This window comes from Ochotona curzoniae, unplaced genomic scaffold, assembly GCF_017591425.1.
Source record: "Ochotona curzoniae isolate NIBS_2020 unplaced genomic scaffold, NIBS_Ocur_1.0 contig_3502, whole genome shotgun sequence".
NCBI classification, from domain to species: Eukaryota; Metazoa; Chordata; class Mammalia; order Lagomorpha; family Ochotonidae; genus Ochotona; species Ochotona curzoniae.
The window spans coordinates 1,097,437-1,120,368 of NW_024465886.1; positions in this window are offsets into that span (position 1 = coordinate 1,097,437).

Consider the following 22,932-nt stretch of genomic DNA (forward strand, 5'->3'; position numbering starts at 1 on the left):
AGCAGAGAACATTCTGTCCTCGGCACAACAGGCTGGGTTGCTCTCTAAACAAGGTCAACAGTGTGATGTCAGCCACCGCCGCTGCCAGCCCACAGCCCCGCGACTGAAAGCCGAGGCTGTCAGGGGCCACTGGTGGGCAGTGCCCTGCAAAGGGGGCCTTGCGTGCGCCACCCAGTGCAGCGGCGCGGCTGGGTTTTCTGCCCCTTGGAGCTCAGTTGTGGCTTCTGCTCCCCCGGGACCCAGGAGGCGGCTGGGATCTCTCTCTTGGGAACGTGACTACAGCTGGACGCTCGCCAAGGAATCGCATGTCCACTTGTGCTGTGGCAAGGGCTGAGTTTGCAATCGCTGTGGCTGTTCGGGTCATCAGAAGGCAGCAACAATACCCGACACGCCGTTGTCACCGTCAGAACGGAGGGGACAGAGTCCAGCTGCTTACTCTCCGCCCCACCCCCAGCTTTCCTCTTTGCTTCTGGATCTGAAGTGTCTGACTTCCTTTGTTGAGAATTTAACATGGGTTTCAATACATGTTTACTGAGTGCTGGGTGAGTGCCGGAGCCTGGTTATAGACTAGATGCAAGGTTTCTCTGATACGGTGACGTCCTGGCCTTGAAGCTAGCCAGGGAGGAAGGAAGAAAGGGAAAAACTGTGGGTGCTCAGAAGTTTTGGGGAGAGGGGTGTGGTGAGTGAGGGCAGCAGCCCGACTGGCGTCTGGAGAGACGTGGGCACAGTGGCTCATTTGCTGGATGACAAACTGAGCTGCAGATAAGGCTGCTTCCCTGCCCTTGTCTGCTCAGGACTCCGGGCCTGTTCGCCAGAGGAAGAACTGACAGAACACACAAGTGCCCCACCCCCCGCCAGCCTGCCTTAAAGGTTGCTCTTTCTGGCACGCTTGTAGGATGCCCAGAGCAGCAGCGGCGAGGGGCAATGGTAACAGAGAACGGAAAGCTGGAGTCGCCCACGGCTTTGACACCTTACTGACCATGTGTGTGGCTTCCTGCAGGAGCCTCTGAAACTGGGTACCCAGCCGGGCATCTCTGTGCCCTCAGCTGTTAGACATGAAATATGCCTCAGCTCGGCACCCACTAGGCAGTAAGTTGTAATCTGGGTTATCATGAATGTCAGTGCTCTGCAGAGAGAAAGCCACCAGCTCGCTCTCACCTGAGAACATGTTCCCATGTGCCATCTGAAATGCTTCCTTGTCACCTGTTTTCATCGTCTATTCACTGAGCCTGTGTCTGGTGGGCACCCACACCCAGCTCTGTGGTCTGTGCCAGCCATGAGGGCCTGGGCAGCAGAACTTGACCTCAGGAAGCCCCTCACCTGTCCAGGGAGGTCAGCTTACACAGGGCAGGCAGCCCTGGGCTGCTGGCAAATGCTTTCTCCCAGCCTGCTGTCCTCAGACTCTGGCTCACCTCTTCTAATTCCAAGGCAATCTTGACCATGGCGATAAGCCGTCCCTGGGCAGGTGAGTGGAGGGGTGGGGGAGTGAGGCGGAGACTCTGGGACTCCTGGGGAGCAGGGGTTTGTCACAAAGAACCCTGATGCAAGACATTTCTCGGGACTGTTCTTCCGGAATGTCAACACGCTCTCACTTCAGGACCAGAGCTGCTGCCAAGACTTTGAAAAACAAGTTACACAAGCACATTTAGGGTAGCTGGACAGGCCACATCACAGCTGCTCTGCAGGGAGGGAGCTAGCCTCAAGGCCTCGGGCGGGGTGATACACTCACCCCCAACAATCCAGGGAAACACAAGTCCCTGGGCCACCCCGACGAGCCGCACTCATGACCCGGAGGCGTCAGCCACTGTAGGCGAGTCCACGGACTTTCCTTTGGCCTCCACTTGCAGGTTCCCAGGGCTCCACAGAGAAGCCCCCTGCCGCAAGAACCGTGGCCCAGCCAAGGTGGTGCTCCCTGGAAACTGGTCACTGGGACATCTTACATTCTTTCTTCCCTGCGAAATTCACTCTCTCCGCTTCCCCATTCTAACCCATCTCACTAAGGGACTTAAATGCTGACAGCAAGAATTTGCCTCAAAAATATATATATATATATAAAAGCAAAACTTCTCCCCCACCCCCATCAGCATTGCCAAGCGCTATTGCCAGTTCCAGCAGTTCCAAGGGGAAATTCCTGGGCCAGAGTATGCACGGCGAAGTAGAAACAAGGTGTTAAGGACCTGAGAGGGAAGGCACCAAGGAGATCCATGGAGTAGGCAAGCAATCAAGACTGCACAAGGAATCAAGGAGAGAGTTCCCAGAGAATTGAGCAAGAGTGCACACCAACCACACACTCTTTCCAGTAGGAAGAAAAACCTACGAGAATGACGTTGTTGACCATCCATTGAGTGCCAAGAGCTTTACATATATTCCCGGATTTAATCCTCACAATAATCCTGCATTGTAGGTGATGATATTAAATTCATTGTAGAAGAACAAACCAAGACTCAAGAGCTTAACTGATGTTCGCAAGGTCATGCAGCCAAGCAAAAGGCAGGGCTTGCTCTTGAACCCAAGTCCATACTGCTTAAAGCAAAGATGTCTTTCATCATACTCTTCTGTCTCACCTCCCTAGATGCAGGGATCTTCTGAGGATGCTCCGGAATCATCTTTTTTGAGTATTTTCTCAGGGACTGAAATCTTCCACTGTCTAATGAATACCAACCCCTATTTCAGTACCATCAGTCAGTTCTGTACAGCCATGAAGCATTGTGCTGTATCTAAAGGCAAAAGCAAAAGGCCAATTAGGCATGAGTGCACCTCAAGCAACTTGCAGTCTTTCAGGGTAGGATAGGTATGCTGCTGCAACAATCCCTGAACCTTAACAGCTTAAACATAACAAGCGGTTACGTCCTGTTCATAGCACACACCCACTGTGAACCCACTCAGGCCTCACTGAGGACCCAGGCTAACAGACAGTCCACCAGATACCTCGAGCAATGCCAGTCACTGGCAGTGGGAAAGAGCATGATGGGTCAACTCCTAACACTTCTTCCTTGGGCTGCTTCTCCTTCAAAGGGCCTCTTGCCAATTCAGCTTACATTTCATTTGCTACAGTAAATCCACCATACGTAATGTCAAAGGGTCAGAGAAGTCAAGCCTACCACAAGTCTGGGAAGAGGGAAAGCTCTGAAAATCTTGATGAAACGGCCTAATAATAGCCACAGTGCAGAAAGAGGAACGCCACACTTCCTAGCAGCGCAATGCCGAGTTAAGAAGCTCATCAGACCGGATCTGTTCAGGGTTTGCATGCTACAGACACAAAAGACTCACACCTAAGCTGATGGCTTGGACAACTGACACAGCAGTAGTTAAGATGCCACTATGGATGCCTATATCCCATATTACAATGCCCGGGTTCGAATCCTCACTCCGCTCCCAATGCCAGCTTCCTGCCGCTATGCAGCATGGGAGAGGGCAGTTGGTGGCACAAGTCCTTACCTGCCTGTCACCCACTTGGAGAGACCAGGGCTAACGTCCAGGGTCCCAGCTTCGACATCTGAGGACTGACCCAACAGATGATAGCAATCTCTATCTCTGCCCCGACCCAGCCAACTTCCAAATAAATAAACATACATAAATAATCGTTTAAAAGAAAGAGGAAGAAGAACTTCAAGGAATCTAGAAGTTTTGACTAGTTGTATCCATGTGCGCCTTCGGTTAGGGTGACGGTAACCCAGCACCAATCATCCCTAGGATTGACATAGATTAGTTCAGTCTTAGAGAGTCATCCCAGCTGAACACCTGGAAACAGGACTAGCGATGGTGAGCTGGAGCAACAGAAAAACCATCAGAGCGAGCAGAGGGCTAGCGCTAGGATGCTTCAGCAGCTAGCCAAGAAACTGTTGAGAAAATATGAAAGATCTTCAAACAGAAGAAAATGTTGAGAATTACAGCCAGTGACTACACTCTTTTGTTTATTCATTTCACAACATTTTCTTTCTTTCATTTCAGAGACAGTGGGAAGAAGAAAAGAAACAGAGCAACAACAACAACAGGTGGAAAGATCTGCTGGTCTCTAGCTCACTTCCCAAATGCTCACAATGGCAGGTTCTGAGCAGGGCAGGGGCCAGGAGCCAGGAACTCAATCCAGGTCTCCCCCGGGAGTGGCTGCAGCTCAAGCCCTTGCATTCTCACCACAGCCTTTCAAGGTCTGTATTGGCAGGAGGTCAGAGTCCATCAGGGAATTAGACGTAGATGCAACCCTAGCTTGCATCTTACCCACATGCCCTAGGAAATACAGAAGAGTTGCGGGCTTGGCTTCCATTCTGCTTCACTCTGGTAAAAGGAGAATCCAAGTGTTGTTTCTAACACTGTCGCCTTTTAAGTGGAATGGATCTCAGCGAAATTTTGATGGGCAGAATCTAGAACTTGAAGTATACAACATTATGATGGAGAAAGGGCAGTCGAAATAACTACATGGTGGGAGGTAGTGAGGAACCCGGGGTAGAAGGAAGCTGAGTCAGCGTGACTAGGGGGAAGCAAAGAACAGGTTTGCAGAGCTCAGGGAGATAAGTCAGCTAGCCAGGTGAAGAAAAACTCTTGGAATGAGTTAAGATCTTCATTGAGGGTTTTTCATGAAGTTTGGTCATGCAAGTGGCAGGGTAAACTGCTCGCTTGCTTCTGTTGTGAGTGAGGCAGTAAAGTCCGCATTGCTGACATGCTCTGGCAGGTGGCTTGAGAGGTCAAGAGGGCCAAGCGGGTCGCAATGAAGTGTTGGTTACGGCCCCAAAGTGGGTACCGAGTGTGAACAGAGAACACAGATCTGTGTAATCCAGCTTATCCAGTACAAGTCAAGAACAGCTTCATAAAGGAGATGAGAGATGACCCCGGTGCCAGGTGTGGGAAGATCAGAAAATGCTTCCTTGCCAACTAGATAAACACATTCCAACCTAGGCATCAAGAGTGTGCCACATGCAAAGGTGGTATGGTGCCAGATGGTGGGATTCGATTGGGCAAATTCATACAAACCTTGATAAGCAGGATGAGGAGGGATGGACTGGGGACAAGCACAGTCATCTAATCCAGCAATCAGGGCTTGTGAAAGCAAGAGGACATGTTCACCATCAGAATTATTCATTCTTGCTGTGATTTTGTTACAAAAATCTTTTGCTTGGATTTAGCAAGAACCTGGGAAATGACTTCCTGTTAGCCTGCTGGTAAAAAAAAAAAAAAAAAAAGTGGTGGATCCAGAGATGAACTTTTCGAAAAAATGACTCATTTATATTCACCTCTCACGCAAGTCTGCCAATATTTACCTTGCTGCTAAGCACCACCTCGCCTTGTGCCAAAATCCCTGAGGCCCTGAGTCCCAGCAGGTGAAGAATTGCCCAAGACAGCAGCAAACAGAAGCAGAGAGCTGGTGACTATTAAACCACACTTCTTGATTTACAGTCCTCTGACAGGTGGGAAATACATTTCCGCTGATCAGAGCCCAAGGTATCCTGAACACAGCATGCATGCGCGTCCCTGTGTGTATTTTAAATACCCGGGAAATCTCCCAATCAGCATTTATTTCAATAATCATACATTTCTACGGCACTTCTCTCCACAAATGCTTCCAAAGCAATTTGTAAATGTTATATAGCTGGCAAAATTCCATGGCAGGAATAGAAAGAAATAGATACTGATTAGCCTCCCAGTGAGAGCTTGAGACTAAGTGTACTTTTTCTTGGAGAAGTATGAGGATCCAAGAACGCACACTTCTGTCAGGATGAGCAAGTAATTAAATGACACGCTTTTGCCTTAAGATATTCCTCACATCTCCTTTTAAGGATCCATTCAAATCCTACCCAACTTGCAAGGTCCACCTCTAGATCCTGTTCTGTGGTGAGGTTCAGTGTTGGTCCCTGGCGCATTGGGCCAGTGTTGGTCTCCCTGCCCTGTGCGCTGCTTTCCCCGCAGCATGCAGGAGCAGAGCAGTGGCTTGCCTTGCTTCTCCAGCATTTGACTTTACGCATTTTTAGCCTAATTCTCAGCAGAGGCTAAAAAGTATCAGGGAGTTCACCGAACCCCTAGAAGGAACTCAAAGGAACTTCAAATCAGTCAATACATATTTGTTGAACAATTACATGTCCTAGAAACTGAGCCAGAAGGCTGGCAAAACAGCTAAAAGAGGCATGGCCCCTGACCTCCCGAGTTAGCAGTCTAGAGGAGGAGCTGAACAAGACTCCAACCATCACACACATCTGTATCAACCTGGCACAGAGCCGAGGATGTCAAAGGTGACTCAAAGGGGCAGGAAGCCCGAGCTAAGTATGGGCTCTGGGAAGGCTGCCTGAAAAAGCGAAGTGTAAATGTTGTCTGAAGAGTTGGCCCTGCACATGTGCATCTGCGTGTTAGAGCTTCAACTTACGCATTTGCAGAATGACTTATGCTAACCCTGCCTAACTTTGGGGTCCCAAGAACTACATCCAAAAACAAAGACTTACAGACAGTGACTCATAAAGGACTAGCCTCCAATTTAAAAGAAACAAACAAAAAAAAGGTAGAGAGGTGGGGAATTGGGGCTGGGAAGGACAGGATACCACATAGATTTGCAATGAAGCAGTTTTGTGGAGAAGCCTGCCAGACACAGGAAATCCCCACCCCCACCCCCACCCCCGGAAGCCAGCAGCATGTGCTCCCTAGCACCTATCAGCTTCCCTGAAGCCCCAGCACTCCTGCTCTCTGCAAAAAGAGAAAGGGAAGCAACGTGATTTCAGCAGCTCCAGAATCTTGCTCCAACACAGTCACAGTGTGGGCTGGCAGTGTACAGGTCTGTGACATGCAGGATGGGAATGGGAGCAACCTAGGGTCAGGTACAGGTTCAATGACACAACCAACCCACGCAAGGAGCAGGACACTGAAGACATGAGCTGTTGCTCTCCTTTTCTGTCCCAGCCCGGTTAACCTCTTCCAGTCCTCCAGAGGAAGCTGCTTTCTGCCACTCCCTGCTGAGCCTCCTGAGACAGTGCCAAGGGGACGCCCCTTCCCCAGGACTGTCATTGTTGGCTGAGCTCGCAAGAGAACTGAACCGAACAGCCCTGTCATCCTCCCTAATCTAGTCTGTCTTTCAGCATAGCTGCTGCTCTCATCCCTCCCAGGCTCCTGGAGCTTAGAAATTCATGTGTTCGACTGCTTTCTTAAAGACGGTCTGTGGGGTCAGCATTGTAGTGCAACAGGCTAAGCCACCACTTGCAACACTGGCATTTCGTAACGGAGCCCTAGTTCAAGTGCAGACCGCTCTGTTTTTGACTCCCTGTTTATGCACCTGGAAAGGTGGCAGAAAATGGCTTAAGTGCTTGTGCTTCTGCCACCCATGTGAGAGACCTGGACGGAGTTTCAGGCTTGTGACTTCAGCCTGGCCCAGACTCAACCACTGTGGTTCTGTGAGTAATGATGCAATGGATGGAAGAGCCTCTCTCTATGCATGACTCTGCTTTCAAATAAATGTTGTTTTTTTACGATCTGTGCTAATCCTGTGTGTGCCTTCACTTCCTGGGAAAGTTGATGGAATTTTTAAATCAGAGGACTTCCTCCATTTATGCATCATGCTGAGCAATTGCATTATTGGTTACCACTTCAAAAATCAGCCTTTTCAGTAAAAAGGAAACTACATACGGATACTCGTAACAAGGATGAATCTCAAAACTATATTCTCAGCCAAAACAGCCACATACAAAACAATACACACAGTAGGATTCCCACTTAATGTAAGTTATAGCTCAGGCAAAATGAATTGATGACAACAGAAAGCAGGTCAGGGGTTGCCCAGAGCCAGGCACGAGGGCCACTTGCACCTTGGCATCAGGACGCTTCTGGGAGTTGAAAATGTTTACACAGTTACACATGTGGGAATGTGTGCATTTGCTTAAATTCATAGAGCTCAATGTTCAAGATAGGTATATTTTATTGTATATAAACTGTGCCTAAGTTGATCCTAAAATTAGATAAATAAGCATTTTGCTGCCTAGCAATGAGATCCAATATAGACTTAAAAAAAAAAAGATCCAAGACTAACTCCTTTACTCTACCTGGCCTGGCACACCAAGGCCTTGTATTGTTCTCCATCTCCACTCCCACTCGGTCGTGGGGCACGAAGTTGGTCCTGATTATTTGCACTGATGGAGGGGAACGATGAAAAGGAGGATCTGAACAGAGAATAAGTCGGAGCCATTTACATCTGCTGGCTCCGGAGCATGTTGTGTCGCCTCCTGAAATTCTAATGGAGCGGTGCTGCTTGACACACCCCAAACACACTTGACACGAAGTCATGAAGTTCCCTACAGAGACCTCAGTTGCTGTGGGTGGGAAGCATTTGACTTTCCACCTGCTTGCCTTTCTGCTCCCTGCACGCAGGAGAGGGAGTGCTTCACCCAGCCTTATCTGCCTTTGCACAGGCTGACTAGCTCAGTGCCTCTACCCTCCTGTAAATCTGGTCACTTTGCAGCAATGTGCCATTTACATGGAAAGATCAGGCACACTGAATCCATGGCAAAAAAAGGAGGGGGGCTTTAAAAAATTGTCCTTGGAGCCAACACCATGGTATAGCAAGTCAAGCTTTCACCTGTGGCACCAGTATTCCATACAGCCATGGGTTTGAGTTCCAGCTGCTCCACTTCTGATCGAGCTCCCGGGCAATGTGCCAGGGAAGGTGGTAGAGTACAGCTCAAGTCCTTGAGCCCCTACAACCACGTGGGAGTCCCGAAAGAAGCTCCTGACTCCTGGCTTTGGACCGGCTCTCTCCCTCTCTCTCTGTCTCTCTATCTGCTTTTCCAGTTAAAAACAAAAATTATCTTTTCAAAAGTTTTCTTGCAAATTCACTGGGATATTCTGCTTGTAGATCATCAAGCAATGATATGACAAAGATTAGTTTCTTATAATTAGCATGTAGTTTAGCTAGTGTGGGCTCTGGGAAACCTACCCTGGCACTAAACACCACCCCCTACCCCCAAACCCTGCCACACTCAGGTGGGTTCACTGTCCCAGTACTTCACCTCACCTCCTGCCCAACACCCCGTACTTTGTCCTTCATGGCACCTGCCACGTGGAAGGCAAATGCCTGTTTACTAATCTTTGTCCTGGACAGACTGAGAGCCTTTGGAAAGCACGATCTGCTGAGGTCACTTATCGGAGCCCCAGCAGCTAGAACAGAGGCAGGCTTACAGCAGGTGCTTAGTGAAGCATGGCTGGGTTATTATTCAGAACATGTAACAACAGAGTTTATTTAAGGTTGTGAAAATCAACTACACAAACAGGAAGACTCTGGCGCTTCCAGAGCCCCACCCAAGCAAGGCTCCAGCAGGAAATGTCAGGAACCTAGCACAGAAATCACCGACTACAATCCAAAGGCATTTTCCCCTGAGCAGATCTCCAGGCCTGTGGGACAGCCTGGGACAGCCAAAGCTTTAAGATATGTCCAGAATTCTCCTCCAAATGGGGTGGCGGAAGAGAGAGTCTTTCTTGGAGATTCTAACACCCTGGGGCCCTGGAGCTGAACTTGAAGTCAACCGCCAGGCTTGGGCGAGGCTGTGTAGATGAGTGCAACAGGCATCCAAAAGCCACCTGGGAGTTCCTCAGGGCGCATACCTGAGCTGCCTACATTATCACAAGATATACCTGAGATTAGAAGGTGGCTAAAACAAGGTGAGAAAAAATGAAGGAAATCTGAACCTACAGCCACAGGCCACTTCCTGTTGCTTCTATGCAGGTGCAGTCCTTCCCTCTGTGGTCTCCTGGAGACTCACCCTGGGCCCATTTACCCCCCGGCTGGGGCTGAGGTCTGCGTGATGTTACCACACCTGATCAGTGCTAGAACAAGGACACAAAATGAACACGTGACAGTACCTGCGAGTCCAGCTTCCCACAGCCTCCCATCAAGGATCCCTAACCGCAGGGCTGTTAGCTGTTTGACAATCGTGGTGCGGTATCCCCACGCACCAGTGACTGGGTGACTTCAGCATATTCCAGTGGCCTGTACCCATCAATTTGCTTTGCATTTAGAGAATGAACTGTGGTGAAAATTGGCAAAAAGCATACAAATTTCAGAAGACCAACAGTCAGCTCAGCTCCAAGTTAACTCATGTGCCCGTGGTTATATCATTACTAATCGTTCATTCAATAATTCATTCAACAACAACAACAAAGGGAAAGAACTTGGGCATCTGCTTTGGATCCTGGCTCTATTTCCTAGATGTGCCGTTTTAGTCCAATCACATGCGCCTTCCTTTATAAATTGCCAAGTCACAAGAATCCCTACCTTGGATATTGGCCATAAACACTAAATGAGTACTGCAAATACACAAGTGTGCCCCAGGGCCAAGGGCCGTGTTTCAGCAGCTGGGGTGTGACAGCAGCTGGGGTACAGCAACCAGCTGTCCACTTAGCTGTTCACAGTGTTCTTACATTAAGAACATTCCAGCTCTAAGGCTCGTGTGGCTGTGTGTCCTCGTGTTCCCATGTCACGGGAACAAGCATAGAGCTTGCAGGGACTCTTAGACAAAGTGCTGCATTATTAACAAGCCCATCAGACTAAGCCAACCAACTGGCTTGAAGCAGAGAAAGAGCTCGTGTGAGCAGCAAACACACAAACGCCCAAGGAAAATATTTATGAGTTGCACTTTCTAAATCTCCAGTCCTTTTTATTAAAGCATGGATGTGTAAGTACCAGAACCTCTCTAAATATGCCCCTGCCTCAGCAGAATTTAAACACAGTGTTTTTATTTTCAAAGACATTTATTTCATTTGGAAGAATGACAGAGAGGGAGAAAGAGAGATCTTCCATTTGCTGGTTCTCTCCCCAAATGAGCACAATAGCCAGAGCTGAGCCAATTCAAAGTCAGGAGCCAGGAGCTTCTTCCGAGTCTCCCACATGGGTGCAGGGCCCAAAGACTTGGGCCATCCTCCACTGCTTTCCCAGGCCACAGGCAGCAAGCTAGATCAGAAGTGGAGCTGCCAGGACACGAGTCAGTGCCTAGAGGGAATACTGGTGCCTCAGACCAGGGATTCGTTTGATAGGCTACCTCATCAGCCCTAAACACAATGTTTTGCAAGCAATATAAATCGGTATCATGCTTCCCATGGTATAACAGGCAAGGTAAGAGACCAACCACCGGTCATGCAAGGCTCTGCCCTTCAGGAATTGGTCTGGGGAATGCTGGGTGATTTATGCAGAAAGTCTCAGAGATCAGCTCCAGTTTATCACACTGGCCAGCAGTTTCCCTGCGGTCTGGGAAGAACCGACCTCCCTCACCGTGGCAGCTCCGGCAGGATCCCATACAGCACCAACACAGTGCCATTTGCATCCTGTGTCCTCAGCATGCTTCCTGCACACATGGAGCAGAGTCCTCACCTACAAGTCTAAGAAAATCAGCACTGCGCATCCTCCCCCATCTTCCCTCAGCGTGCAGAGGAAAAAAGAGGTAGTGAGCCAAATCAGACAGCCAGTCACGCGCTCAGAAAAGGGTCCTGGTCCTTAACTCCTTGCTTCCAAGGAAAATGAAATCTCTAGATAGGAGAGAGGCTTGATTCAAACAACATTTTAATTTAAATTTGTTTATTTGAAAGTCAAACTTTCAGAGTCAAAGGGGGAAACAGAGACAGAAAATCTTGCAACTGCTGCCTCATTCCCCAAATAGCTTACATAGTCAGATTGGGTCAAGCCAATCCAAGAGCCATGAAACAAGAGCCAGGAGCCTTCTCAAGTCTCCCATTTACATACAGGGGCTCAGGCACTTGAGCCGTTCTCAGCAGCTTTCTCAGGCCATTAGCAGGGAGTTGGATCAGAGCTGGAGCAGCCAGGTCTTGAACCAGTGCCCATATGCGATACCAGTGCTACAGGAGGCAGCTTAATCCACGATATTACAAAGCCAACCCCGAGTCCTTGTCCCTGTAGACGTTGAATTTAATAAGCTGGTGAAGGAACTTTTTCTGCTTTGTATAGAACCTCACCCATATCACTGACCATCAGCAAGCTGAATCCTATGCACAGATACATCCATACGCACATTCATACGTAGATATATGTGTGGCCACACACACACACACAATGATAAACAGGCAGAGAAGGCTTTCATCTGCAGAATCACTCCACAAATGTCTGCAATGGTTGGAACTGGGCGGGTCCAAAGCCAGGAGCCCGGAGCTTCATACAAGTCTCCAGCATGGGTACAGGGGTCCAATGACTTGGGATATCTTTTGCTGTTTTTCCAAGCAAAAGATGCAGGAAGCTGCACTGGAAGAGGAGCAGCTGTGACTCAAACCAATGCCCATGTGGAATACCATCATGGCAAGCTGAGGCTTAACCCACTGTGTCAACTGAGAACCAACTGAATTGGCCCCTTATATAAATATTTATAAGTTTTACATAGCATTGTTGTATATGAGATATATTATGCATGTGTTGTACAAATATAAATATATATAATATTCAGACAAGACCTGAGCAATTTTGGATTAGGCTCAGTTTTATTTGCATGAAGATCCAAAGTGCTCCATGAAAAAAGAATTTATCCTAATAAAACATGAGTTTTCATAGTGGCTGCTTAATCAGTAAAGGGTCTTTTTCTTTTAAAGATTTATTTATTTTTATTGGAAAGGCAGATTTACAGAAGCAAAGGAGAGACAAAAAGAGCTTCCATCCACTGGTTCACTCCCCAAGTGGCTGCAGTAGCCAGAGCTGAGCCAATTTGAAGCCAGGAACTTCTTCCAGGTCTTCCACATTGGGTACAGGGTCCCAAGGCTTTGGGCCATCCTCTTTCACTTTACCAGGCTATAAGTAGGGAGCTTGATGGAAAGTGGAGCAGCCAGGACACCAATTGGCACCCATATGGGATGTTGATGCTTGCAGGTGGAGGATTGGCCAACTGAGCCATCGCACCAGCCCCATGCATCTGTTTCCATTAAGTAAAGACAGCACTGGAGGCTGCCTGGATGGCCTTACTCACAACCCTGGTACTTCCTCTGCTGGTCCTGAAGCTGCCCCATCATCACCCTCTCCCTACGGTGTCATCAGATGGAGGATGCTGTGCAAAACAGCACCAAAGAGAGAAATGCTTCTAGGAGGGAAGGGAATAGCCATGCAGCAGACTCCCAGGGCCACCCTGGGTGCAGGAGTGTGAAAAAAAAAGCAACTGTAAGATTTGTCCCGTGCTGAGTCAGGGCTGAGCCAAGGAAATACTACGTGCCTACTTCTGCCTCCTCCAGCCTGAGGAACCTCAAGTCACGTCCGAATGCTGGACCTACACTCCCTGAACTTGAGAAGCCCCTTCCCTCCAAATCTGGAGCCAACTGAGTGAGCCATAGGAGCCGGATAGGTGAGTTGAAAACACCACCCTTAGACTCACTCACGTTGGGTGGGAAGGCACTCAAGTAAGGAAGATGGTGACCCCAATTCCGTGTAAGGAAAACCCATACAGACATGTGGCGATGGGACTGTGCTGTGTCAAGTAAGAACGGCGGTGGGAGGGAGTCTGTCTCCTCCTCTGAGGACGACAGTGGCTCTATCCTGGAGCACATGTCTGAACTTAGCTTTCCCAGTCACGTTCACTCACACATCCACCTATCAGACATCTTCACGGAGTGCCCACGATGTCAGCCTGGGAGGCTCGCCCCTCTAAGCTGCTGCCCACAGGCGTGGGAAGTACTCCCGACAACAGAAGCCTGCTTCCCTCTACTTTGACCAGTGATTTCTTCACAAATTGCCTGGGGGTGGCTGACAGAGAAACAAAATAAAGCACTGATTCAATGAAATAAAATGACATACCCTCTCTTAGAAGTCGTTTACATGAATTCTGAGAAGGAATGGTATTAGGCCGATAAAATCATTCTGAAAAATAGCACACGATGGCCTTAGACATATTAAAGGATTAAGAATCTACATCCTACCCTTTATGGGAGCATGACTGCTGACCCCATCACAACTCTTAGTGAGTTGGATCTATACATTTTTAGACATTATAGAAAGTTCTTGCTGCCTGGGTTTTTCCAGAGCCTTGTACATTCTGATAAAAACTTTAAAACAACACAGCAGGCAAAAGAATAAAGGCTTTTCCTTTCTTTAGTCTCAATATAACTGTATATAAAGGGCAGAGTCCAAAAGTTCATGTCCAGAAACTCAGCTACTATTTGCAGCTTACTAATGAGCAAAAAATTTCCAGTCATGTTTTCCTCCATTCATTTTGCTATCTCAAAACCTCAAAAATGTGAAGGTGAGCACCTAGTAGGAGCTTGGTAAGGATTTACTAGATGGTTGGGCAGATGGATGGATGGATGGATGGATGGATGGATGGATGGATGGATGGATGGATGGGTGGATGGATGGGTGGATGGATGGATGGGTGGATGATGGGTGGATGGATGGATGGGTGGATGGATGGATGGATGGGTGGATGGGTGGATGGATGGATGGGTGGATGATGGGTGGATGGATGGATGGGTGGGTGGATGGATGGATGGGTGGATGGATGGATGGGTGGATGGATGGATGGGTGGGTGGATGGATGGGTGGATGGATGGATGGGTGGATGGATGGATGGGTGGATGGATGGGTGGATGGATGGATGGATAGATGGATGGGTGGAGGGATGGATGGATGGATGGATGGATGGATGGATGGATGGATGGATGGATGGGTGGGTGGATGTATAGATAGGTGAATAGATAGACCAGTGGACAAATGGATGGGTGAATGAATGATTGAAGAGTTCAGAGATTATATTGAACTGCAGACCAGTACCTTGAACTTCCCACCAGCATAGAGTGACTTTGGGAGGGAACAGTTAAACTTTTGTTTACATTTTACCAGACACTGAAGCAGAAAAGCTCTTGTGTGCTGACAGCAAGACAAAGAGAATGAATAGATAACTGGCACATAAGCATTTAGAATGATTACTGAGATAAAAATGTGAAGCTCAACTGCTTAAGACCAATGTTTGCGTCAGCAATGACCTCATTTGAGTCAGATACTATATTGCTATGTGTCAGGAGCTATAAGTACCATAGTGAGTGAAAATCTACACAATTTCTTTTCCAAGTAGACTTGCTACATTGGGCCTATCACCTTATCTCTGACCAACAGCCAATCCCTGCCTTTGCTATCCCATGGCTGAGTATGGAGTCCCTCCTTGGCAAGTACCTTCAACCCCCTCACCCTCTTTCCTGTGACACCCACCCGGCATACCTTCACCTGAGACTGAAACCTAGCCCCACTTTCTCTACACAACTACACCAACTGATGTCATTTTTAACGCACGACCCGTGCTCAGTCCTCTCCCAGTTTTCCCACTTCAGTACACGGTACCATTGCCTACACAACTACGCCACAGCCAGCATCATTCTCTTTTTAAAGGTTTGTTTGTTTGTTTGGCAAAGTCGCAGAGAGACAGAGGGGAGAAAGAGAAGGTGAGATCCATTTACTGGTTCACTTCCTAAATGGCCCCAACCGCTGGGACTGAGTCAAGCTGAACCCAGGAGTCAGATTCCTTCCGGGTCGTCCACACGCATCGCAGGGATCCAAGCACTTTGGAGCCACCTCCCCATGAGCACATTAGCAGGGAGCTGATCAGAAATGGAGAAGTTTAGTGGCTAGCACTGTGTTGTAGCTGGTTACAGTTACAAAAGTGTTTGTGCCTAGGCCACCCACATGGGAGACCCAGATGGGGTTCTGGATCATGGCCTTAGCCTGGTCCTGCCCTGGCTTTTACGACATTTGAAGATTGAACTAGCAGATGGAATCTCTCTTTTCTCTCTCACCCTGTCCCCCCGAATCTCTCCCCGTCAACTCTGTAGCTCTGCCTTTCAAGTAGTTAAACAAAAACTTCTTTAATTAATAGAATAAATTTTGTGAAGTACAAAATTGTACATATTTATTACAAAATTGTTCATGTATTCGTACTATGTGATTTTCAATACAGTGTAAATATATTTTAGCATTACAAGTTTCTAGCGCTTGTTTTGAGTAGAAACATTCAAAGCTCTATCCTCTAGGGTTTTTAATAGAGAAGAATACAGTACATTGACACTACCTAAAGCCCTCCTACCATGCAATAGAACTTCTTAACTTCTTACTCCTTTCTAGCTAAAACTTACAGCCTGTCAGCCAATCTCAGTATCTCTCTCTCCCCCTCCCTCCCTTCACGTCCCTTCCTGGCCTCTGGTGGCCATCATCCTGTTGAAAAAGGGAAGTGCTAGAGAGAGGAAGAAACAGAAAAAGAAAAATGCATTCCACCTGCGGATGTCCAAAGGGCTGCAGTGACCAGGCTGGGCTAAGCTGAAGCTCGAACCTGGAACTCCATCTGTGTACCCCACATGGGCGGCAGGGCCCCAAGGACCTGGGCCAACTTCCACTGCCTTCCCAGGGACAGTAGTAGGAAGTTGGGTTGGAAACAGAGCAATCAGAACTGGAACCACCACTCCGACAAGCGATGTCACACAAAGCAGCACCACGCTGGCCCCAGTATCATCATATTCTTAAGTTCTTGGAGATTGGTTTTTTTTTTAAACTCCACGAATGAATGAGATTCTGTGATATTCATCCTTCTGCGTTTGACGTATTGAACATAATGACCTTTAGCTGATGTATGTTGCTGCAAACTTTGTCATCAGCACCCTTGTCTGTAAGTGACTGTAAGAATCGGCTTCAGATAACTGTTACAAGTACGAACGCTCACCAAGGAAAGACAGTCTGTGTGTACAGCACGCTCAAGATCCAGGAGACAGGACTGCACGACAGCTGATACAACACATTGTAAAATTACTACTTTGGGTGGATATTTCACAAACGTTGAGAAATGGTTTTTTGTTCTGTTGATGCTGCCATAACTTTTAAATAATAAATACGAAGCAAGCAAGCATTTCAACAGCAGTGTGCCTGGCTACATGGTGCCAGCAGCGGCCCCTCTGCCAGCCCTCCTTTAGGTAATGTTCATATTCTTCTCACTAGGAAAGGGGTCAAAGTAACAGACTCACAGGAAAAGACTCCGTGGGACCTCTTCTCAAGTTTCCCCCACTTGGAGCCAGACGCATCCGTGGAGGGGTGGTGTGAAGTGAAAACTCGGAGAGTAGCAGGTACTGGAGAATGTAGCCGGGGCCTGGTGATGCTGTTAGCTGCAGGACCCGGAGGAAGCTCACATTCAGTTTCTGCTTACTCTTCAAACCCATTTCCTCTGGGCTTGCACTTAACACCTGAACTGGCAGCGTTCCGTGCTGTCAACCTGGAGGTGTGAGCCTCATTACTGCTCTGCCTATGGTGCCCGCCTGGGATGTGTCCAGCCCTGGAACAGGCAAGAGTTCAAAGCCGACTGCATGGCATCTCATCCTGGCTGAGTGAATTAACAAGAGATTCAGAGCCCAACTGGCCTGATGACCTGGCAGCCAGGAACTCCCTGGAGCAACAGCTGGAAAGCAAACCTCATCCAAACAATGGCAAAACAACTTGCGAAAATGCCAAGTGCAACCCAAACACCCTGACCCTCATAAACCTCAACGTGAGCTTGGAGATTTGGGCTGAGGCTGCCTTCAGGACGGCAGAGGTGGCTAAGTGGTGCTGTCTTCCTACAAGCCTTTCCCTGTCCTCATTTGGGATGCTAGAATGAGAGAGAGAGAGAGAGAGAGAGAGAGAGAGAGAGAGAGAGCGCGAGAGAGCGCGAGCCCAGCACCTGCTCAAGGTTTGTCACCCTCATCTCTGCTGTGCAGTTCCCACATACCCCAGGCTCTGCTCTACATTTCTACCTTGGCTAATTTTGTCTTCACCACTTGAAGTCCTGTCCAGTTCCTTCTTCGCCTAGCAAACTCTTGCTTAAATGTCAAGCTAAGTCTACATCACGCACCACCTCCTCTGCCTTCCCTTCCTGCCATCAGCTTTTTCCCTTGCTGTGGGTCTCCACTGGAGTGAATGGTCCCGCTGTTGCAGGGAGAATTTCCCTACTTGATCACCAATCCCTAAAGAAAGGGGCCATGCCTTTTTCTCTTTGAATTCCCAAAGCCTTGCACAGAATTTCTGGTGCAGAGGAGGCACTCAATGAATGTTTCCTTCCTTGATTTTGACTCTTAACAAAACAAACAAAATCTACGAATTTGGCTCCTCAGCCTTGGTCTCTCCTACCAAAAGCAGTTCCCTTTGTGATTCCTTCCAGTTGTGGTGAGCACGTGGTCACTTCAGGATCCTGCAGCAGCCAGGGTTCAGCCCTCTCTCCCTGGCCAGGCTGGGCCTGAGCAGCCAGCACGGGTGTCAGTGAGTGTAACCATGCTTGCTTCTCCTGCCAACAGTGGCCATGACCCGGGAGCAAGGTGAGCAGTGTAACTGGAAAACATTTAGTCTTTGCCAGGAGCCGGAGCCTTCTTTGGTCACCTTCTCAGACAGCAGGCAGCGGATAGAATTACCCTCACCCAGAGTAGAAATATCTGGGAGGATACTGACTTAACTCCTTAACTCTCTGCAGACCAAGACACTTTCCTTCCAAACCCTTTAAATAAAGATTTCCACCTCCATTTCTTTCAAAGCCTTCACATAGCAGAGAATCCTGTTGGCACGGTTTGAATTCTCATGGCAACCATGCCGGTCCAGTGGCTGACACTGCCTTCATGTCTCTCAGCCAGAGGTACAACAGAAAACAGACTCTGTAGGGTAAGCACTGGGTCCACAACACCTGTGAAACTTTTCAGTCTTTTGCAAAACATCACCAAAAAATCAGATAACGAATAGCCCTTCAAAAAACAGCATGTTCACATGGTTACTGTCAGCGTGTCGTAAAAGTAACACAGAAATTAACAGGTCCCCACTCGGCTTTACCAATGAGGGAGACAGATCCCAAAGACAGGGAGCGGCGGTCCTGGGCCTGTAGACTTTCTCTGCACTCAGGTCTCCTCCCAGCTTCCGGCTTCAGCTGGAGGCCACAGACTGAACCAAGACCGAGGGTCCCCACACTTCTGTCCAATCCCTCCCCCTGCACAGTTGCTGCAACAGGGAGTGTCTTTCTCATCTTCATGGCTTCTCTATTGCAACAGAACTCAGACCTTAGCATTGGCAGGGAGAGGGACCTGGCTCCCACGCACCTGCTGGCTCTGCTTAGGGCATGGCTTTCCAACCTCCATGAGGCTGTTTCCAAATGCAGAAACTGGATTCTCATTTTGATCGCTTTCATTTCAGTAGACCCAGAATGAAGTTCTGGAATCTGTGTGTGGGAGTTTGGTGGGTGGGTGGGTTGGTGGGTTGGTAATTTGAGGACCACTAGGTTAACTGTCCATCTCAGTCGCTTCCCAGAAATTATGCTTCCAGAATATAGAGTTCCACGCCTGCTACTCACTGTTGACCCATCACTGCTAATTTGAGAGAATTGGAAAGATAGGTTTGCCTCCAAAACTTAGAAAAGCAGGCATCCAGAGAGTATGAAAGTTATCTAAGTCACTGAGTGCCTCCATCAGCAACAGAGCCCAGGGAGATAACAAGGTGATGCATCCCCACCCAATATGCAGCAGGAAGAAGGCCCTGAATTACTCAGCTGCTGCCCTGCCCCATGCGTGCACCACCTCCCATCCATGACATGACCACAGGAACACCTGCCCCCTGCAGGCGACACACATTTACGGAGAACAGAAAGGATCAAAGCATCATGGGAAGGCAGAACTGCCTTTTGGAAATACTCAGGCAGGATAGTCCACCTAAAGTGTAAAATTTCCACTTAGATCCAGCATGATCATGAAATATGAGCCCACTGACATCTTAAACCCCTGTTCATGTAACCAGGGCTTGAGGGGTGGCCCACTCAGTGCAGCTACTTGCATTTATAATTTATCACAACCAGCCTAACCCTGGGATAAAACTGCCTTGGGTCACTACACGCGCAGGTTTTTCAGTGAGGAAGGGGACTCCGTGGGGAAAGTTAGAAATCTCTTCAACAGCAAATACTTGGGCTCTCAGGGCTGGAAACCAGGATGTGCGGAGCACAGCCCTGCGCGGTGACACATAGCATGCCCCGGGGTCGTCACAGACCCCCGAGAGAACCAGGATCGGAGCCCCTTCCCTCCCCCTATACCTGCTCCCACTCAGCTAGGCGCTCATGGAAACAGCCCTGTTGGGAAGAAGGAAAACTTAACAAAACCTTGAGTAGAATTCTGCTGATGGATGGAGTCTCAGGGGCCACCACCCACTGCAGTCAGAACCTGCATAATGCTACATTTGTTTCCAGATGTTCCCTGCTCTTCCACCCCCATCCACACAAGGCTCGCACTGGGCAGTCCCTCTGGCTCCCCATGGGTCGTGGGCACTCGGAGTGGCAGGCCCTCTGGCTCCCCACGGGTCGTGGGCACTTGGCAGGCCCTCTGGCTCCCCATGGGTCGTGGGCACTCGGAGTGGCAGGCCCTCTGGCTCCCCACGGGTCGTGGGCACTCAGCAGGCCCTCTGGCTCCCCACGGGTCGTGGGAAGCTCCTTCCAATCGTCACACACATGCAGAGGGAAATCGCAGGGGAAACGGACAGGCAGGAATACAGGTTACAGACCACAGGGCTTAACGCTGTGACACACTGGGACGCCATCCCAGAGGGCCACTCGGGCAGGGCCTGCTCTGCTGCCTGTCCAACTGCCTGTTGTTGGTGTGTCCAGGACAGCAAGAGGCGACAGCTCTCGTGCCTGAGCCCCTGCCACATTGGGAGACGAACCTGTCCCTGAGTGCTTCAGTGGGCGAATCAACAGATGAAAGCTCTTTCGCCCTCTCTGCCTGCCTCCTCCACTCTGCCTTGCAAGTACATATGAGTCTTTTAAAAGAAAGGAAAAAATGGATCAGTGGAACATACGAGAGAAGACATGCAAGTGAAATGATAAGCTTAAGTTTGGGGTAGGCATCGGTCCAGTGGAAACACATTGGCCCAGATATGCACACCCCACATCCGATCCGCTGCCTCTGGCTCCTGGCTCCAGCTTGCCACCACCAGCACTGGCCCTGGGGCAGCAGGCAAGGACACTGCAGCAGATAGACTCAGGTCCTGGCTCCTGCTTTGACCTGACCACTGCACTGGGACACTTGAGGAGTAAATCAGGAGACAGATTCTCTCTCTCACACACACACACAAAATGAAAATAAATAAGCGTAATTATTGATTTGAAAAAGCAAAATGCTTACAGATGTAAATAATAAACTCTGACGCAGAAGCAAACAGAGCCAAAGTACAGACAGAGGAAGCAGAGATGAAGCTGTATCCCTTATTTAGGCAGTAATGAGAGAAATCAGCATCAATTCTAGATTGTTCTGAGTTCAAGAAGTGGAAGAGGTAAAGAGACAAACAGAAGACTGAGGGTCCAGCATGGTAGCCTAGTGGATAAAGTCCGGAGAAAGTTCCTGGATCCTGGTTCCATATCAGCTCAACAATGGCCGTTGCGCTCACTTGGGGAGTGAATCATCGGATGGAAGGTGTTCCTCTCTGTCTCTGCTCCTCTCTGTATATCTGACCTTGTAATAAAAGTAAATAAATCATTTATGTAATTAGTATATGCTTTTCCCTTTCATAAATAGCCCCCAATGTCTTTATTCATTCTTCTTTCAACATAATTTTAGGTTTATTAATTTATTGGGAAGGTAGATTTACAGAGAAAGATCTTCCATCGCTGGTTCACTCCCCAAGTGGCTGCAATGGCGGGGGCTTGGGCCAGACAGACGATCAGAACCAGGAACTGCCCAGTCCCCACGGTGCAGCCCCCAAGCATTTGAGCCATCCTCCGTGGATTTCCCGGGTGCATCCGAAGGAGCCGGAAGGGAAGTGGAGCAACCGAGTCTCAAACTGGCCCAAAAATATCAACCCCGGCTTCCAGCCTTCTGTCATGATACGGTGAAGTAAGTTGTGCCCCTCCCAAGAGCCTGGTTCTAACCCATGTACTCGGTTTGGACTCCCTGCCTTGGTTGGGCACCTCGATCCCTCGACGGCTCCCTGGGACTGCAGGAGCCGAGCAGGTCTGCTGCCTCATTCCTGCGAACCCTCTGCTTCCCACGCTGATTCTGACTGACACGTGGCCGTCTTGTCTTTCAGCATGGTTGCACATCTTAAATGGTTTCAATCACTGAATCTACTGACACAGATAGAATGGCAGGACCACAAACTTGGAATACAATCTGGACAGACCTTGGAATTCCGAGGGAAGCTGGAAGATGCCCAAGGGAACAGGCAGCTGTGTGAAACCTGCGCTCTGTAGGGCTGGAGCGGTCATGGCTGACCCACATGTCCTTGCTGAGAGAGGCATTTGTTCAGCCTTGCCACTAATTATATGTCTGACCCCTGGAAGTGGCGGGGCCTTTTACCATCACAGGGGTGACCCCAGGTGACCCGTCCTTAAGGATCCCTGTGTCCAGTGAAAACGCCCTCTCCTGAGGCTTCCAGCTAAAGAAAGAAAAACACATGTTTAAAATGTTCAATCGAATATTCGAAGACAACTCACTCTTAAACTCATAAGGGCTTGCACTGCAGTTTGGAGTTATTCGTGTCTGTGATGGCAGTGGGGGCTGTAGGAAATCCATCGGATAAACACCACACCCCAAATCTCCCTGGGGTGACAGTGTTAGCATTAAATTTGGATCCAAAAAAAGGTACTGCCATATTAAGCCCAATAAAGTTGCATAACACTAATATTAAATTTATGTGAGACTTTAATAAAACCCCTATCTTTAAGGAAGTAGAAGTTGCCATTCCCCATTCAGTAACTTGGCAGATGGAGCATTGGCAGTTAATGAGGTGATCCATTCTGCGGCACCATAGGAAAGCGGCTGCTCCACTTATTTTTTTTTAAGATTTATTTATTTTTATTGCAAAGTCAGATATACAGAGAGGAGGAGAGACAGAGAGGAAGATCTTCCGTCCAATGATTCGCTCCCCAAGCGGCTGCAATGGCTGTAACTGAGCCAATTCGAAGCTATATGGGATCCCCGCGTGTTCAAGACAAGCACTTTAGCCGCTAGGCTGTCGCACCGGGC